The following is a 14,576-nucleotide window of genomic DNA, read 5'->3' as shown; positions in this document are numbered from 1 at the left end:
CAGGGATTCTCCCCCATTTCAGGGGCAGGACCCTGACTGGCTCAGCCTCAGCTATGCTCAAAATTATAACAATTGTCCCTGAAACTTGAATGAGTCTTATGGGTTTGGCTGCTTGCATAGCAACGTTTTCCTCCCGGTCCAACTCAGGAAATCAGGAAGGGTTGGGGGATGGTGTGGGTGGTGCCTCCAACCTCTCTGGCCACTTCTGCTGTGTCCTCCAGAGGATGTTTGCTGAGGATCATCAGAGACCTCCCAAGTGTCCTCAGATGGATGAATATTTTATCCTTGCTTCAACCAAACCCTCCAGATGCCCATTTGTTTCTGGTCTATGTGGAAAAACCCAAAAGGCACTGGAGTTTGTTTCAAGGTGTGGTGATTTTAAAATACATATGCGAACCCTTTGATACTCCTCGCTGGAGAGGTGGAGGCTGATTCCTCTCCCCTCCAGTGTGGGTGGACTTAGTGACTTCTTTCTAATGCGTAGAACAAAGCTGAAATGGCAGTATGCGACTTCTGAGACTAGGTCATAAAAGGCACTATGGTTGCCTTCTCTTTCTCGGATTACTCACGCTGAGGGAAAGCTAGATGCCTGGTTGTGAGGACACTCAAGCAACCCAATGGAGAGATGGCCAGAAACTCTTGCATGGTGAGAAATGGAGGCCTCCTGCCAGCAGCTAGCAGAGAACTGAGGCCTTTGGCCAGTAGCCATGTGAATAAGCCATCTTGCAAGCAGAGCCCCCAGCCCCAGTCAAACCTTCAGATGACTGCAACCGGGCTGATGTTTGTCTGTAACCTCATGAGAGGCCTCGAGCCAGTACCCCCCAGCCAAGCTGTTTCTGAATTTCTGACTGCAGAAGCTGTGAGACAATCAATGTTTGTGGTTGTGAAATAATAGAAAATATGTATATTGGTCTCTGCCCCCAGTTCCTGGCACAGAGCTCCTAAAACCCTTGTAATTTCGTAAGTGATGAGAGCACTAGAAGCATCTTTTTTTCTGACATTTGGTCTCTGATCTTGTTTCCTAAATCTTGGAATTTCTTGGGTGATAGGAGTGTCTTTTGTTCTAATGAGGTGACTCTTGGTGGGGTCCTAGATAGTTTCAGGATGGGGGCTTGTCACCAGAAAGACCAGCCGTGATTAGAAGCTTGGTTCTTTCAGCCCCATCCCCATCCTCTGGGACGGGGGGAGGGGCTGGAGATTGAGTTAATGACTGATCGTGCCTATGCGATGAAAACTCCATAAAAATCCCCAAAATATAGGGTTTAGAGAGCTTCCGGTTGGTGAACACACCCATGTGCCAGGAGAGTGGCTTGCCCCAACTCCTTGAGGACAGAAGCTCCTGAGCTCTGGACCCTTCCAGACCTTGGCTTATTTATCTCTTCATCTGGCTGTTCATCTGTGTCCTTTGTCATGTCCTTTATTATATAACAAACCAGTAAACACAAGTAAGTGTTTCTCTGAGTTCTGTGAGCCATTCTAGCAAATTATGGAAGTGGAGGACCAAGAAGGGGGTTATAGAAACCCTGATTGATAGCCAGCTGGTCAAGAAGTATAGGTGACAACCTGAGACTTGCAATCGGCATTTGGATTGGAGGGGTGGCAGTCTTATAGGACTGAGCCCTTAACCTGTGGGGTCTGACAGTATCTCCAGGTAGTGTCAGAACTGAGCTAAACTGTGGGACACCCACCTGGTTTTGGAGGATCGCTTGAAGCGTGGAAACAGGCCCCACACATTGGTGAATGGAAGCGGAGTGTAGCGGTAGCATGTGAGAAAGAAGAAATGCAGGAGTGTTTTCTTACGCAGTTATTTTAAACTACTTTTGGACAATTTTTTAATAGAGAATAGCAATAGATAACTAACACGTCAAGCGAACGCAGGAAGCTTCATGAAGGGGCAGGGGAGAGAACCCGGGCAGGTGTGACACCCAGAGACCCACCACCACTTGGTAGACAGACCAGCATTTGTGGGGATGGCGCCCTGTGCATTCAGGCGTGCCCTTGCGTGTGCTGTGGGTGGTATTGTTCTCCTCGTTGTGCATGTGAGGAAATGGGCTCAGTAGGTCAGACCCTGACCAGGGCTGCAGGCTGGTAGGTGGTGGAGCCAGGACTCAAGCCTAGCTCGTCTGCCCTTGTCCGTGCTCTCCCACTCTTCCACGCCGCTTCAGTGATCTTGGTGACCTTGAGTAAGCCCCTGTCCTTCTGAGAGTTTTTCGCAGAACTCGAACAGGTCCCTTGCGTGTCCATGAGAAGACTGAGCCTCGTGCTCCCTGACCCTGGGTGCTCTGATGCAGGGACGTGAGCACTGCCCCAACAGCCTGTGCTGTGTCGGGTGCCTGGAACAGGGCAGCCCTGCGTGCTGAAGATGTAGTGTGCCAAGGATGAGGGCCTGCAGTTCGGCTTTGGGGGCCCCATGCAAACTTCAGAGCCCTCAGCAGCACTCCCCACACCACCCCTGCTTTCCCCGCTGGCCACACAGACGAACATACCCCGGCCTGCTTGCCATTATGCTGTCATCAGCAACCCTGTCCTTGGCCTAGCCCCTCTCTTCACCTCCCCCCACACAGATGCCATCACTGGGCATTTGTTCAAGAAACATTGCTCAGGGTGACAAATCAAAGTGATGAGCCATGCTGTCACCTGGAGCCTCAGGCGTGAGGCTCTCACCACTTACAGGGACATCATGTGGGAAGTACTGGCCGAGGGGCAAACCCAGCCCTGGGGTGGGGAGAGTCAGATCGGGAGCATAGGGCTGGAAACAAGGATCTGGAAAAGTCTTGGGAGGTTGGCTGCTTAGCAGTTGCCAGAAGTTCCTATCTGTTTCCTGGGGCCTTGGGCATCACTATTGACATCCAAACTCTTTCTTCCACACCTCCTTCTGCAGGCCAGGACAGATGCCACTCCGGAGTGCCTCCTCCACAGCTCCATCCAGGCCCTCGCTGGGACACTCCTCAGCCACATCTCTCTGATCCGCGGCTTCCATCGGAGCCATGACCCCAGCCCCCACCTCACTGCCCTCCTCACAGCTCATACGCAGGTAGGTGAGCTGCCCCACGGAGCTTCCTGCAGCTCCTCATCCTGCCCCACCCTCTTCCTGAAGGACTCCCATGGGCTCCTTGGTGCTCACCGTGAGACCCTCCAAATTGGGCCGTGTACTGCCTCATCCCTTTCAACAGTGGGCTCTCTCTAAGTGGTTTGAGTTGGGGGTGCCCAGACATCCTAGGACTAAAACCCTTTCCGTAGACACCCCCACTCCCCTGCACCCATTTCCACACCATGAGTAGAGGAAAGGCAGATGGATAAGGGTGTCTTCCCAGCTTGAGGGGCAAGGCGTGGGGACAGGCAGATAGAGCAGGCCCCAGGATGGACAGATGGACAAGGCATGCAGCTCTCCCCCATCCTGAATGGCCACGGGAAGAATGAGGTCGCCGCCCCACGCCTCTCACCGAGGTGCTGAGAGTGTGAATGAGAGCAGCTTGTGAGGGGCTCTGATGGGCACGGCCTGGGGAGGAGACCTTTTGTAACCTTCCGGACCTGGCACGGAACCAAAGGACAAGTCATGTGACCCAGGTTGCTATGCCCTTTTGGCCTTCCTGGTTCACGTCCCAAATGCCCCTACACTCTGCAGGGGCTCTTTAATCGGGGGAACACGTGCATTTGTCCCGGGAGGGGCGGCGGTCCTGGGATGCATAGTGGATGTTAAATCCTGTGGGTGTGTGCACATATACATTTTTTTTCCCTGGAGTGTCTGCAGCTTCTCAAAGGGGTCTGTGACCCATAATAGTGTCTAACTTGGTACCAGGCTATCCAGGCTGGACCCACATGGATGTTTGCTCCCAGCAAATCTGGTTTGCAAGTTTAAGGGCTGTCAGCATTCACCCTGAAGAAGTGCTCACCTCTTCACTCTGCAACCCTAACAGTTAACCTGCTTCGGGGAGGTTTGAGGTCAGAGCTGCCGGGTAGGTGCATCCTCCATCCTTCTCTTCCTCCCAGGCAGACCTCAGTGTTCCCGCACCTAAAAGTGGGCCACGCCCCAGGCTACAGGTGATGTTCTCAGCGACAGGGAAGCCATCTGCCTCACGCAGACATCCTGCGTCTGAGCAGTCCGTTCCCAAAGGCTTCTTAAAAAATTTCACTTAAATGAGTGAGCTTCTGCCTTGTGTAGGAGTTTTCATGTGTTTCCTAGAACAGAACTCAGCTTCCTAACATGACGTGCAAACAGAGTTGTTCACGTGCTCATGGCCTTGCTTGTGGCAAAAATGTCTTCTGTCTTGGTCTTGTCTAAATTTCTCCTCAATCCTGCTTTAACTTGAGGTCTGAAAGCTGACTGCAGGGTGCTCATGAGAAGCCAAGTGCTACAGACAGGGAGGTTTGCTCAAGGATTGCCTTTTCCCAGTAGAACTTCACCTTATTTTTTTACATGTAATAAGTTCCTGAAAGTGTCTATAAATATCAAATGTATCAAAGGTGGATGATGATCTTATGCAATACAAGAGGCAGTGTTGCCTGATGGTTAAGGACACGGACAATGACCCAGGGGGCATGGGCATAAATCCGCCACTTCTTGGTGTATGGCTGAGAGCTCTCTGTGCCTCAGATGGGAACCCTTGTTAGGTGCTTGTGCAAATTAAGTGATTTAATATATTTAAAGCACTAGAACAGATGCTCTTATGCTCTATCTGTGTTAACGATTATTGTCGTACGTTTTAAGGTGGGTTCTGTACTCAGAGAGCTGAAAAGAGTGATTGTCTCACTAATGATATTTTGCCTCTAAGACACAGTCAGTGACAATCCATTTCTAAGACTTTGTTTTCTTTTCCTCCCAAGTGAATCCAGTCAACCAGCTCAAGACCAATGAACACTTGGCTGAAGGTAAAGATTTGCCACTTTCAGTGTCCTAATGAATTTCATCTTAGTTTAAATTGTATTGTTTGTCAGAACTTTTGTTCCTTGTTACAAATACTTGCACTTTATTTTCCTGTTTTTGCTCATCTTTTCCATCAACAAACACAACTACATATCAAACAATTGCACCACCATATTGTATGGTACAGGCCAAATGGAATGGCAGAGCTTCAAAAATGGGACCGTTGGCTGGTGGCTTGTGTCACCTTATGACATCTCAATATGTTTGCTTGCTGATGTGCAAAAGTCCAAATTTGTTGAAGGAAAATCAATTTAGGGATGTCAAAGCCCAATGTATGATGGTGGCGATGGTTTGACAGCCAAAGGTCATTGAGGCTGGGACATATTTCTGGGTTCAGGTCATGATCTGCTTCTTGAAAGGGCAATTTGTTACCATGAAGTTGGAGACAGGCATCCTTCACTTTAATAGCGAGCCCTTCCAAGAGGGCTGGCTATAAAGCAACTGTTCATAACATGAGTCATATTTTTTCAAAATTCCTTTATGAAATTAAGATGGTCTGCTACAGGAAAATGGATGGCTTTGAAAAGTTTTGGTGATGGAGCCAGGTCTATGTCGTGCTGGGACTGTGGTGAGAGAGATCGGAAGGCACTTTTAGTAATTGCTGTTCCTTCCTGTGCCAGAAGCTTGAAAGGAAGATTCTTAAATCTTGAAAGGGGAGCCTCTTAAATGGAATTGTGGTGCATTCTGCTGTGCACTCTGCTTAAGAAGCTACTGGGAATAGCAGATGCTCAAGGCTGCCTCCTCACTGTGGCCTGGGGCCCTCCCCGCTTTGTTCTCCTGGAGGAGAGTGTCTTGAATTATAGCTGATAACTCTCACTAACATCTCCATTCTTTATCCCACATTTCTTTGTCTCCTTTCGATTGGGGTTAGTTAGATAGAGTTCTTCACTTTCCTTACAGTTCAGGTTTATGTAATCTTGGGTTTCTTCTTACCTCGATGGCTAGATTCTAGAAATTGGAGAGGACACTTGTGACTGAGCAGCATGTCTGGCAATGAGACATCAAGAGAGTCCTGACGCTGATGGAGGCCTTCACCTGTTGACAGGATGGCTCTGTGTCATCCCAGAGAGGGATGCCATCACCAGAGAGCACGTCATAAGGACAAAACACTACTTCCTTCCTTCTTCTCTCATGGTAATGCCCCCTGCTTTTTAATTCTAAGATGTGAGTTGTTTTAGTGGTGGTGGCTTGCTAAATTGACAGGGGTTGGCGACTGTTATAATGTCCAGTGGTGTTTGGACCTTACAAACATTTTTGAACATTTTTTTCTATTTCTATCCCCTATTCCTGTTATCCCAGTGGGCATATGAGGTCAATAATGCCTTTTAAGCTTCTAGGTCAGCCTGGCTGCCACTGTCCCTATCTGATCCTGGGGACTCCAAAAAGGTTTCAGAGACAGAGGAGAGTCCAGTCCTGTGGTCCTGGCCAGACGAGGATTTCACCATTGACCTTGCATCCTTATGCTTCTCCAGACTGTAAGGGTTCCTGCCGCCCTGGGAGACCTCAGCTGTATCCTCACAGCTTTCATGAACCTCAGGGGCTCATCAAGTTTTCAGATTGGGCGGTTCCAGGAACTGATGCCTCTCTCCTCTCTCCCAGATCCCGTGCTGTTGTCTTGGCTGGAAGCACAGGATGCCATGTCACATTCCACTGTGGGAACAGGCATTCAATGTGTACAGTGCTTCCCTTAACTCGAGAGTTCTAGAAAATAAACTATTGCCCACCTTTTTCAATCCTGGAAGCTCATATTTTAGTAAAGTTAATTTACTTCAAAGAAGTTGTGATAAAATTATTCAGGCCCACTTGGAAATCCACTACAAAGAGTTCTGGCATTTAAAATTTTTTATTATTTGCCTAATTATGAGGGTAATACATTCTCCTTGCAAAGAATTAAGAAAATACAGAAAGCTATGTAGAAATAAAATCTCCTAGAATCTTATCTCTCAGAAATAACCATTATTAGCTTTTAATGTGCCACCTTTTTCTTCTGTCCACAACTATTTATAAAATTAGGTGGTACTTTATATACAATTTTGCGTCTTGTTTTTTTCACTTTATACAACTGGAACATTCCCCAATGTCATTCTCTATTCTTTGAAAACACCATTTTAATGACTACATAATATTTCATTGTCTGGTTGCACCAGAATTTATATGGCCGTCTCTATTTTCGGGCATCTGAGAGTTTCCTAGTTTTCATCAGTATAAATGATGCTGTAGTGAATATTCTTGTCCAGGAAATCTTCATCTGAGTTTCTGAAAATTTCCTTAGAAGAAATTCTTAGAAGGGAAATTACGGAGTCTCAACTCCGCTGGCCCCTCTCTCCTTATGGATTCCTGAGGAGGCGAGTGGCTCCTGTCACCCCTTGACTCAGTGGTCATTGCTGCCTCTGAGGTCTGGACGAGAGGATCTTTATTTGTGCCGGAGGGAGACACAAAGGGGACCCCGCAGCCTCCCCAGGCTACTCCCCTGAACCCCTCCGTGCAAGGCAGAGCTTCCCCCGTAGGAATCATTTCATAATTAACTTAGAGACTAAAGCATATTTAATTAACCATGGAAACCCTCCCAGCCATCTGCCTCCGTTTTTATTTTGAGGCAAATGGAGACCTTTTTTTCCCTCAGCTCCCTCTTTTTGGGGCTGGAGCTCATTTCCAGCATCTCGGTTCTCATATGGAGCAGGCAGTGCCCCAGAGCGGCCGAGTCGGGGTTTAGCTGGAGGGGGCAGCTCAGGCCGCTGCCTGGGGGCAGGCGAGGCCAGGCAAGAGCAGCACCTGCTCCAGCAGAGCCCCAGCCATTTGAGGGCCCCAGCCTCTTCCTCTCAGCCGCTGTCCTAAAATCACAGGTCTGTGGATCGTTCGTATGGGAAGGAAACTAAGAGGAAAAGTCCTTTGCTCTCATGTCTCAGGGGAGGAAGCCGAGCCCAGAGAGGTTCAGGACCTGCCTGAGGATGCAGAATCTGGGGCCCCTCCTTCCTCCCTCCTCTGCTGCAACCTCCTGGGCGGCAGCCTGGCTTTGCTTTGAGCTGCCTTCCGTGGCCAGAGGATTAAATGGAATCCTAAGAGCTGCGATGGCCCACAGTGTCAGAGCACATTCCCAGATCACACCTCCTGGAGAAACACCTCAGCCCCAGAGGAGCATTGGAGGGAGACTCAGGGGTCACGTGACTCGTCTGTAGTCACACAGCCGGTGAGTGAGTGTTGAGGCTGAGACGGAAACAGTAAGTGCTTTGATCTGAACTACTAATATATGAAAATGCCCTTTATTTCCTTGGTATTCCTCAGAGAGCCCTGACTGGGCGCTCACTGAGCAAGGGTCCAACAGAACATTGGTCCAGTTATTTCCCGTGGCATGACCTCCTCCAGGAAGCCTTCTTGGGCCCTGCCCCCCAGGCTGAGTTGGATGGAGGATTGATCTCTGCCCCTTTGCCACCCCACATGTACCTCAGTGTTATACCCTAAGGCTCTAAACCTCGTGCTGGACCCTCCTTCCAGCAAAGGGCCTGACTTCTACTAGTTGGTCAATAAGTGATACTGAATTCGATGAGACTGAATGTGGACACAGGTTTGATTGCCTCAGCAGCCTCCCTTTCTCCTTCCCTTTCACTTTGGCAGGCGGTCATCTGCGATCCCTCTAGGGGGTGAATGTCATGTGTGCCTTGGGATGGTCCCCAAGGGTGGCCATATGGACCCACTTGTGCTGCCAGGCTGGCCATGTGCCCCAGAGCCTGGAGCTGTTGGCAGAGTTGGGGATCTAGCCCAGATCCCAGCTAGGTAGCATTACCTTTAAGAGATGTGCAGACAGGCCTGGAGGGGCACTGGGGACATCTGCCACCAGGTAGCCTTGTGCTTTTGTGCGATTCATTTCCACCCTCTGAGACTCACTTTCTCCTCTGTAAGATGAGGCAATTTGACTGGATCCTTCCATCCTGATATTCCAGGTCCTGTGACTCTATTTATAATGACCCCAGGCACGGGCCAGGAGTGGCAGGATGAGGACGAGGGCAAAAAGACAGAGGGTCAACTTCAGCAAGAGGTGGGGACACTGGGCCCAATAGCCAGGCTAACATGCAGCCTCCATATCAAAGGCTTGAGCAAAACAGAAAAGTGCGAAGCTTTGGAGAGCTCCTGGATCTACTTTCATGTTCCTGCCAGGCTGAAAATCTCTCTCCTTTTAAGATGTAAAAGATTTGCTCCCTGAGACTTGTCTTCAATCATTTTCAATCCCTCTCTGGCCACTACAGGCAGCAGCAGCGAAGGCAAGGGAATCTGTGGTGATGAATATTCCTCCAGAGCTGCGTGTGTTAGACCCAAAGCAGATCTGGGCTCCACTGAAATCAGATTAACCAAGAAAACCCCCTACGGCAGGGCCCTGGGTGTGCCCGCCGGGAGCCCGGCCGCAGTCCCCCCCGGCACCACCTGCCTCGGTGCCCTGCACCCCACCTGGGCCGGCTTTTCTCTGAAATACAGTGAAACAAGGGTGGAGAGCTTATTTTTTTCTATGAAGGGCATGACCCACAGAATAGAAAAATAAATCAATAGAGGAAGATGAAAGTAAAATGCAAGGAGCTTTAGGGCGAGAGAAATAGAAAAGGTTTCAGTCATTTGCTTTTGAAAATCAAGAAAGAGGAGCATGTGACTCTGTCAGGGAGATATAACCAGTAATAAAAATACGCTTTGGTTATATATTGTGGCCGGTTATGGAAGAGAGGCTGAAGGGGGAGGGGGAGAAAGGGGCTCAAGGAATGCGGGAGGGAGGGAGAAGCAGAGTCAGAAACAGGTGACTAGAAATAAGGAGAAAAACAAAACTCAGAGAGAGAGGGAGCACGGGGGCAAGAGATCCACACTGGAAAAAACAAAAATGCAGACAAAAAAGGAGAATCATGCACACACAACGCAGACACAGACACTCGATGTGAAGAGAGCCGGAGATGGAGAGGCCAGACAAGAGACCCATGAAGAGGAGCACGGAGAAGACAGTGGAGACGGCGGAGCCCGAGCTGCTGCCGGAAAACAGCTCCTTAACATAAGTGACAGAGCCGCCAAGGGTTGATTTTTCTAAGAGACAAACATTACCAGAATTACTTGTTCTTTTTTCAGAATTATTTTGTAATGTGTTGTCGTTCCCATCTAACTTGAGAAGCACAGGCATTCTTCAGAATCCGTTTTCCTCATTTGCCAAGGCAGGAGGCCTCATGCGGGGGGTTCTGGAAGGAAGACGTCACACCTCGTGTGGTAGCCTTTTACGACGATGCCACTGAAAACCTTTAATCTACTTTTGTGTTTTCACAGCTGCAGCTTGGGGGTCCCACCTTTCGGTGCAGCTAAATGGCCACGTTCAGCTCGACCCTATGTGACCCTTGAAGTGTACCTCCTTTGTTCAGAGACCAATTCGGAATCGGGCATGATCCGACCCTGGCCAGAGTGACCGTGCCACTCTGCTTGGCGACAGAGTTTGCCCATCAAATGAGTAATGAAAATAAGGTGGCAGCAGACGTGTTGAGTGAATGAAAAGAACGAGTGCCAGGCACGGGCCGCATCGCATGGGCAGCAGCTTCCCGAACCTGCCAAGCCCTCTCCCGGCTCGCTGGCAGGAACGCCGCCTCTCTCCTCCGTGCCTCGGCCTGGTAAAGTCCTTCCTGTCCGTCACTCACCAATCAGTCCACACGTATTAAGCGTCTCCTCTGTGAACAGTTCTCCAATAACCCCTTCTCCCTGGGGGTTGATCATCTTCTGTTGGTCCCGTCACCACCACTGGCTGTTGCAATGCTGTGGGTCTTAGTGAACTCCATTACAGCAGGCTTTCTCAACCTCGGAACTGTTATTTGGGGCTGGGTACTGCTGTGTTGTGCAGGGCTGTCCTGTGCATTGTAGGATGTTTAGCAGCATCCCTCATGTCTACCCACGAGAGGCCAGTAGCCCCATCACCCCAGCTGTGACAACTGAAAATGTCTCCAGTTATAGTCAAGTGTCCCTGAGGGGGAAAATCGCACCCAAGGACACTGCATTAGATTGAGCTGTTTGGGTGTGTCAACCTTCAGAGAGGGTGCACCCTCTGGACCCTCAGTGCTAGAATGGTGCCTGGCACAGAGGGGGCCCCTGGATTCTGTGGAGGAAGAATCTAGACACTTGGACTGTGCCCATAGGCAGGCAGACATGAATTGGCCAGTTGCACATATGGGCCATGTTGATCATTGAAACAGGAGCGTGTTGGCACGTGAGGTCTGTAACCACATCCACAGGTCTCTATTGAACGCTAACCTTCTATGAGCTGTGGGCCACATGCACGAGGAATATAAAAGAAAGCTTCTACGTTTAGGGCACTTGTGATGATCTAGTTTGTCAGAAAAGGCCTGCGGCCACGGGACACTGATGCAGGAATCCCAGGCAGCTTGGAGTGATGCTCTGAAGCAGGTGGGCTCCTCCATGAGGGGTTGGGGTTTGGAGAAGGGAAGCCAGAGTTGGCTGCTCTTCCTGTGGAGGGCTTAGGGGCGACATAGAACTCGACCTGGGCCTTTACAGAAGGTGGGACTCGGATGAGCACAGTGGAGTGGGGGTAAGTGTGGTGTGGCCTGAGCAGGGAGAGCCCACCCCGTGGGGCAGATCCAGTCCGCCGGGCCCAGGAGTTAGGTCTTGATTCAGGGAGGCCAAGCGTCTCCAAGTGTGTCCTGAATAGCCTTCGTCAGGGTCACCTGGGATGCTGGTCACAAGTGCCGATTCCTGGACCATCCAGGCTTAGGCATCAGTTTCCCTGGGGGGAGCCCAGGACTCTGCCTTTTTCACACACCCGAGATGACTCCGGTGCTTGGTGAAGTTTGAGGCCTACATCCTTGGCGGGGAGCATGGAACTGTCCCAGTAATAACTTCAGTCTTCCGCTGTGTGCGGTGTGCAGGGTTTACACAGTGGACCAGAGTGGTCGAGCACACAGCCAGTGGAGCCAGACCGCCAGGGTTCAAACCCTGGTTCTGCCATTTCTAGCTGTGCAGCCTTGGGCAATGGAAACTTCTGCACCTCAATCTTCTCATCTGTGAAATGAGACAATATCCCTGCCTCATGGGATCTTTGTGACGATTAAATAAGTCAAAACATACAAATGCTTAGAGTGGTGCCTGGCAGATAGGAAATGCTTGCTCAATACACGTCAGTTGTCATCATCGTCATTATTGTAGCATTTGATGCTTGCCGAAGGTTTGAAGGGCCTGAAGTCATCTTTCTTTAAAACATGATCTGTCCCCCGCAGTCCTGCTCTGCTCTGTCACTTTACTTCCAGTTACTCCCAAACCTGAAGTTTGATGGGCCCCTCCCTCCCCCAGGAGGAAGGTGCCCGAGGCTCTCTGAGTGAGGGGAGAGGCTGTATTGGGACGCAACGGAGTGTCCTGGCAGGTCAGTCCCTCTCGGTCTGCACCTCTGAGAGGAGATAGTTCTTGCCCCTCCAGCTCTGCGGTGGACATATTGGAGGCCCAGAACCTCCTCTTGTCATTGCCAGATGGCAGTGTCGCTCCTCAGCAACTCTCTCCCTGAGGACCCCTGAGCTGGAGCAGACAGGAAGAGAGGGCAGAAAGGGCTCCATCTGTATGAAGGGCCATGGCCCCAGCCGGCCTGTTTGTAACGGCATGGTGCTGGGTCCAAAACCCGGCACACACGGCCTCCCCTGAGCCTCTCGGTGACCCTGCAAAATGGGTGGGGAGGCCTTGCCCACCCCATTTAAAAAATAACAGCTTTATTGAGCTAAAATTCGCACACCATTCAATTCACCCTTTTGAAGTGTATAATTTAATGATTTATAGCATATTCCAAGAGTTGTGCAACCATCACTACTACCTAATTTTAGAACATTTCATCACCCCAAAAAAGAACATTTTCATCACTCGCATCCCCTCCCACCCCCAGCCCCTGGCAACCACTGATCTCCTCTCTGTCTCTATGGATTTGCCTGTTCTGGACGTTTCATATAAATAGGTTCCTACAACATGTGGTCCTTTGTGTCTGCTTCTCACTTAGCAGCGTGTTTTCAAGGCTCACCCATGTTGTAGACGTATCAGTACTTCTTTCCTTTTTATTGCCAAATAATATTCCGTTGTGTGAGCACACCACATATTGTTTACCCATTCTTCAGTTGATGGACATTTGGGTTGTTTCCATTTGTTGGCTGTCATGAACATTTATGTACATGTTTCTGCGTGGACATACGTTTTCGCTTCTTTGGGTAGATCTCTAGGAATAGAATTGCTGGATCACATGGTAACTCTATGTTTAAACTTTTGAACAATTGCCAGATTGTTTTCCAAAGTGGCTGCTCCATTCTGCACTCTTTCCAAAGCATTTAAGGGTTCCAATTTCTCCACATCCTTGCCAACACTTACTATCTGTCTTTGATTACAACCATCCTAGTGAGTGTGAATTGGCGTCTCATTGTAAGCTCTTCTCACTTTATAGGTGAGGAAATGAAGGCTCCAGGAGGTGAAGCGACTTGTCCAAGGACTCAGGTGGCTGGAGGTGAAGTCAAAAGTCAAACCAGGCATGGCCCACTCCCAAGTCCAAGTGTTTTCCTGTTACATCAGGCAGCCCTCCGACAGGACGACTCTGTCTGGGCCTGCCCAGTCCCTGAGTCCAGGTGGTCTTGGGGTTCACCTGGGTCACAGGACAGGGACACTCTGGCCATGAGGTGGTCATCGTTCACTTTTCCAGCCAGTCTACCGGCCAATGCTCATCAAGCTCCCTCCTCGGGCCCAGGCCAGGGGGTGTAAACAGCATCCAGAAGGCACGATTCCTGCTCTCAAAATGGACCGATTTCTCAAGATGCTTCATCAAATGAAAGACGGGTTTTTTAGCCTCTAGATTTACAACGTGCCAGCGAAGGGCTGCAAGCTGGCCCGGCGGACACGCAGGCAAAGCAGAATGGGAAGAGACCCCTGGCAGGAGGCTTGCGGGACGATGGTCTGTGCCCGTTTGAGGAGGATTCAGTGCCAACACTGAGGGGCATGGCCAGACAGGAGAGGGCCAGGCTAGAGAAGCAGGTTGGACTGCTTTCGAGGGTGGGGTTTGGCAGGTAACTGAGGAGCGATTAAGAGGGAGAAATAAAGAAGAGTGTCAGAAGGAGGAGGGGAGAAAGAGTGAGGGCTGCTCAGTATAATACCAAATAGATACCTTCCGTCTAGCAAGCACTCCAGGGCCAGGCACTGTGATGAGGGTTTTGCATATCCTACAAGGTAAATGTTAATATTCTTATTTTACAGATGAGGAAACCAAGGTTCAGAGAGATTAAGTACTTCAGCTGAAGACACACAGCTGGTAAAAATCAGTCTGACTTCAAACCCCATCCTCTTAACCACTGAAATATCTGCTGAGTGAAGAAGTGAGAGATCTTGTGGCGGAACGTGCTGTCAGGGGTGCTGGAAATGGGAAGCTGGCTCCACCTCCCCTCTGGACGGCTGGTATCTTTGGAAATAGAGATGCTCTGGAGCTGATGGCTTTTCCTGTAATGGTTTCGGCCTGTTTGGGCTTTCACACTTCAGACTACAGCCTCAGCCACTGATGTTTGCTCACTTATCTACTCTTTTTACAGGAAAAATGCCAATGAATTTTTAATCAAATTGAGCTTGAGTGTTTGACCAGTGAATCAGAAAGGCTTCCAAGTCTTAGGATGGTGGTGGT

General features: G+C 49.8%; 1 long non-coding RNA gene across 1 annotated transcript; it reads left to right on the top strand.

Moving 5' to 3' along the window:
• The first annotated feature begins 2,536 nt into the window (after positions 1 to 2,536).
• Positions 2,537 to 13,971, top strand: LOC103552913 (uncharacterized). Its single transcript, XR_545356.2, has 5 exons — positions 2,537 to 3,034; positions 4,825 to 4,869; positions 5,870 to 6,058; positions 10,214 to 10,548; positions 13,359 to 13,971. It is a non-coding gene; the product is annotated as an uncharacterized lncRNA (long non-coding RNA).
• The last annotated feature ends 605 nt before the right edge of the window (positions 13,972 to 14,576 follow it).

Source organism: Equus przewalskii, chromosome 10 (assembly GCF_037783145.1).
Source record: "Equus przewalskii isolate Varuska chromosome 10, EquPr2, whole genome shotgun sequence".
NCBI classification, from domain to species: domain Eukaryota; kingdom Metazoa; phylum Chordata; class Mammalia; order Perissodactyla; family Equidae; genus Equus; species Equus przewalskii.
This window is presented reverse-complemented; position numbering and strand designations above follow the sequence as displayed.